Source organism: Hoplias malabaricus, chromosome 14, assembly GCF_029633855.1.
Source record: "Hoplias malabaricus isolate fHopMal1 chromosome 14, fHopMal1.hap1, whole genome shotgun sequence".
Lineage (NCBI taxonomy): Eukaryota > Metazoa > Chordata > Actinopteri > Characiformes > Erythrinidae > Hoplias > Hoplias malabaricus.
In genome coordinates, this window is record NC_089813.1 from 27,494,065 (window position 1) to 27,500,064 (window position 6,000).

A 6,000-nucleotide genomic window follows, 5' to 3' on the forward strand; every position below is an offset into this window, starting at 1 on the left:
AAATTTGTGTAGTATATTCATTCATTACACACACAGACTGATATATTTCAAGGGTTTTCATTTGTTATCAATTAAAATAATCAAATTAAATTAAATAAACACTTGAAATATATCAGTTTGTGTGTAATGAATAAGTATAATATACAAGGTTCACTTTTTGAATGGAATTACTGAAATAAATTAACTTTTTCTTAGTATTCTAATTACACCTAGCACTGTAATAGCTAGGTAGCTGTTTCTGAGCATACGAATGTCGGATAAAGCTGCTTAAGTGGGAAATTATGAACGTCACGATACACACAAAATTGTTAACGTCATTGGCCAATCAGATTTCAGCAGCTGTTTGACAGGCTTAATGTTGGCCAGTTGTCATGAACTTTGAAGGGTATGTTCATGGAGGCACTTCCTATGTACCTACAAAATTTCATGTTGATAGTCATTAGGGGGCGCAATTCAGATTTGTAACATGAAAATATGGAATATCTCAGCAAGATATTCAAGATACAGCAAATTTAACATATTGAGATGGAATTTAAATTAAAATATACATTGGAGAATGTCTCACAACATTGCAATTACATATGTTGTCAAAAAGTGCATGTTTTTTTTCTCATTGGTCAGTTATGTGAAAAGTTATGTGAGATTTTTGAACTAGTCTGTGGATTTTTAAGCAATAGACAAATAATTGGTTTTGCTGCAATCTTCAGAGTTTTGAGGTAAATAATTATCCAAAAAAGATACCTTTGGACATGCTGTTGTTGCAAGATGTCGATGAATCCAAGTGGACGGAGCTTTATACATTCTTTCGCCTGTAACTCAAACAAATTATGTCCATTTGAAACCAACTTTGGTAGATGTAAATACGTGTATACCCCAAGGATGCATGTCAAATTTGAACAAAATCCACCTGCAGGGGGAGCTACAATTGGTTAATAAATAGTTGCATGAGTTTTTGTGTGTTATAGCCCCACCTAGGGTTGCAGTTGCACCACAATTTAATCATGTCATCTAATACATGTTTCGATCAAGCCTACGAAATTTTGTAATATTTGGGTAAAGTGTTCCTGAGTTACAGCTATATTTTTGTGTGCTTTGTTGAATACACCCTCCACCCATTATTGGGAGGGACCTAGAAGCCACACAATAATAAATGTTCAACATTTTATTGATAATTATCAAAGTTCAGATCCTTAGGATTCTGATAAAACCACATATGTCCATATTTGATAAAGATCCAGAAAGTAGTTATATTCAAATATATGTGTGTATGCATTTCTAAGCTGCATGCCTATAATTAATTCTCTACCTACATCTTGTGGGTGAATTAAATATTTGGATGGAGCCTATGAACATTTGTACTATTTATGGAAAGCTACTGCCCTCTTGTCCCATAGGTCCAGGGTTCAAACCCCTTGCTGGATCACAAAAAAAAAAAAAATGTGATCCAGAATGCCTTGGCAACCTTGTACACAGAGGCTGTTACAAATGTGTGTTAAACTGAAAAGGAAGCATTTTAACGTTCATAATAATAGTGCAAAATCTTGTTCAATAAATAATAAGTTTAAAACAAAACGTGTGAGAAAATCTTAATGAATATTGTGGCACAAGCTATTAGTGCTTGACCTTGGAACCAGAAGACCTGGATTTGAATCCATTGGCTGATTAGTTTTATGTGTTTCATGTTTGATTGCATATTGATCCCAATTCAAATGGTGTAAAGAAAGCACAAAAGGCCTCGTGCCACAAATGGAGTAACCTGTTTTTTCTTTGTAACTTAACCGCCTAGGTTCAAGCCCACCTGCTGATTAAGTTGGTGAAGTGACCAGCTTTAGCTTACGGCTATATTTATAAAATTGTGGTCAGTTGGGAAAATTGCTATTTAGGTATTTTACAAATATATTTGTAAAAGAGTCATATTTTAACTTATGTGAAAGTAGCCTTTTTCACTTGGTTCCCATCACATCACATAAGGAAACTCTTATTTTGTCACTTTAGAATCTTTCTTCAGCCTAAATCAAATCACTTTGAATGCCACTCAGCATCACTGAATGTTCACTAAATAAGTTGGAATCCTGGTAATGTGACAGGGAAAACAACTTTTATTATTAGGGTTCCCCTGCTATAATGGATATTTTTAGTAGAGATAATAAAATTAGCCTATATGTCGTACTTAGGAATGAAAACCTCATCATCATCATCATCATCATCTGCCTTTTCGCTTAATCCATTGAGGGTCACAGTGGCAACAGGGCGAGTAAAGAAACCCAGGAATATTTGTCCCCCCAACTTCCACCATCTCCTACTGGCGTTCACAGGCCAGCTGGGAGATATAATCCCTCCAGCCTGTCCTATGTCTAACCTGGGGCCTCCTTCCAGTTTGACGTGCCTGGTATACCTCCAGTGGGAGACATCCAGGAGGCATATTCATCAGATGCCTGAACCACCTCTACTGGCTCCTCTTAACTCAAAGGAGCAGCGAATGAACTCATTTTGGCACTTGTATCCACAATCTTGTTCTTTCTGTCAATACCCAGAGCTAATTACCATAGATGACAGTTGGTACATAGACTGACTGATAGATTGAGAGCTGTGCTTTATGGCTCAACCCTCTCTTCACCGTGATGGTCCGGTACAGTGACCACATTACTGCAGACGCTGCACCTAACCTACGGTCAACCTCACTTTCCCTTTTCCCTTCACTCATGAACAAGATCCCGAGATAATTGAACTCCTTCACTGGGTTCTCACCCCCTACCTGAAAGGAGCATGCCATCTGTTTCCAGGAGATAACCATGGCCTCAGACTTGAAGGTGCTGATCCACATACCGACTGCTTCACATTCAGCTGCAAGTTGTTCAAGTGAACACTCTGTACTGGCCTCTGTACGAAGAAGCCAGAAGAACAACATAGTTGGCAAATAGCAGAGACGCCACCTCCTGAACCCCTCGATGGAAGCCTTCCTGTCCCAGGCTGCACCTCGCCACTCTGTCCATGAATATCAGGACTTGACACAAGGCACAGTTCACCGGAGAGACCCTGGCACCTCATGCTCACAAAGCACCTCCCACAGAATCTCTGGGGGAACATGGTCATACACCTTCTCCAAATCCACAAAGCATGTGTAGAGTGGAGTAGGAAACTCCCACTACCCCTCAATCATCTGTGAAAAAGTAAAGAGTTGGTCCATAGTTCCACAGCCCGGATGATGACCGTTGACTATTTGTTTGTAATGTTTTCTTAACAGAACATGCACATGTAGTGTTGCCAACCATCCCATAACATATGGAATTGTCCCATGTTTGGACACAGGATGTGTTCCGTTTTGAACCTGTAAAGGATGTGTTCTTATTTTTGAGGTCACACTGTTATGGCAATGTTTTGAGACAGAAACATGTCTCTCTCAGCTGGAACAAAGGGCAGATTTCCCACAGCTCCTAAATAGAGAACGCACTTTTCATTGGTCCACCTTTATTTAGCCAATCAGCAGGCAGAGTAATCTGTCCATCAGTCAGTGCTGCACAGTCCCTCCTACAGGGGGTTGTTTTGCAGCGGTGCTTAGGTCAGTGCTGAAACACTGGGAATTACAGCTCTACTTTCAGATAGAACTAATGATAGCACTATGTCCTGGAGAAACTACATTTAATTCTCTCTCAACACACCTCTAATGTATTTTTGAATCAAAAAATCACATTAGATTATTCCATATAGATTAACAATAACCTTAACAAGCTGTTATTAGAGTGTAAGACAAATAAATATGAGTACTAACTGAGTAATTCATACTATGACATTTTGTCTAGATATATGTAATGAGGACGAGACTGTCTTTTTAACACTTAGACAAATAAGATTCTTTCACTTAAGATTATATTGTAATTAAGTAATGAACAAATTAAAGTCATTGTTATTTTAAATTGGTAATACAGTATTAGCAAAATACATGGAGAGATTCTGCTTTGCCATTTGCCACTGACAGTCCTGATGGCAGTTGGCTTAATAACTGTCTGACAACAAAAATGTTTTATCTGAATTACTATAGTCGAAAAGGATTTACAAGTGCTAACCGGTCCCCTGGCCTCTGCGTTCATTATTTTGATTTTAGAAAGTTGGCAACTCTATGCACACAGTGTATGCGTAATAAGTTTCCTGATGGTGAGTGTCATTTCAAGAAAGAAATAAAGAAAAAACATTAATTGAATGCCTGTTACAATCTTTAGTTAACCACACTGAAAAGCTACTGATGCACTAGTTGAAACAGCATTATGCTAGCAGAGGAAACCTGAAACTTGCTCAGATTTGGCCCCTGAAGATATGTTTGATTGGAATAGTACACTTCATCAGAAAGTCTTTCACTTATGTCTGTGAGAACTTGTGTTTTCCCTGTGTCTCCATATGGGTTCTCATCAGGTGCTTTGGTTTCATTCCACAGTCCATAAAACATGTTCTTAGGTGAATCAGTTGTGCGAAATTCTTGACAGGTGTGAGTGTGTGATGCCCTGTGATGGACTGGCACCTTTTCAGGGTGAACTTCTGTGTCGTGCCCAATACATCCAGGCAGGTGCTGGACCTTGCAGCCCTGATCAGGACAAAGCAGTTACAGAAGATAAATGAATGCAGGATTTTATCACGTAATATGGACTTTCTTCTCCCCTCGTCACAAGCACAATGCTTGCTACCATGGGCATCTCTTAACTAACATAGCAGATTTGTGTCATTAGCTCCAGTGTGTTAGCAGACGTTTAAAAAAAAAGCAATACTTGGCTTCCCAGAGGAGATATTTGCTTGCCCTTAAACTCACAAATTGGTGGCATTGCATTGCTTTGGTGAAGTCCTAATTAATGTATTAGCATAATTAGATGTATTAGCAACAACTATGCTGAATTGGGAGAAAATTATATATAATAATAATAATAATATTAAAATATTAGCAAAGCTAGTTATGTTCATTGACCCATATCATTCATCCATCCATCCACCCACAGCTTATCTGGGTCTGGGTCGGAGTAGAGAAACCCAGACCTCCCTCTCCCTAGCCACTTCTTCCAGCTCTTCCGGGGGATACCGAGGCGTTCCCAGGCCTGTCTGTTAGGAGCTTGGTTTCATCTCCTAATATTTGCTTAGATTTTCTCCAGGTGATTTATTTTCCTCCCTCGGTCCAAAAACACATGCTGGTATATGGATTATCTATTTGAATGTGTGAGTAAATGTGTGAGCATGTTATACTGTAATGAGCAGGCTCTGGAACAACCACGACCCTCAACAGGAGGAAATGGTAACTGAAAATGAAGGAATGAATTCAATGAATTGCTTTCTTAGGTCAAGAATCTAGTGTTCCATGACATCAGCGTTTTAAAACAAAATGTTTTAGTATTTTCAAACAATATGCCTTAGTGTCTCCCATGAGCAGTGTGTGGGAGAAAAGGAGTCTGCTTAATGTGGATACTAATCACTGTGTTGTTTAATCACCTCCAGTTTCTCTATTTTGTGCCTGCTGAATAAAAGAGGTTATGTAATGTGTCAGCTTTCTCCTGCTGAAGTGCAGATACAGTGATACAGGAATGTGTTGCCTGTGTGTGATGGAATTATTTGGGATGTGGAGCATGTATTAATCTTCACACTGTTCTGCCTCTGTGGTTTATTAGGGCATAATAGGGCTCCCTCTCTCCAGCTGCTTTCCCCTTCATGCTTAACACAAATGTGTGTGTGTCTGTATCCAAGGGGAAGACAAATTGTGTACACTTTGCCTTTCACTGAGAGTACTGATACCCAGTGTATGTTTATGTAATAGCGTGAATATGGAGCAGAACAGACAGAATGGAGAGGAGGAGAGATACAGATGAAGAGCAATACATTTCTAACGCTCCCACACACCACCTTAATTATTCAGCAACAACAAAATCATTCTTCTCAATGCATTTTAATGCTCTTATTCAAGAATTGCTCATCTGTCTGTCTATATGTATATCTGTCCAACTATATGTGTTTTCTTTCTGTTTATTA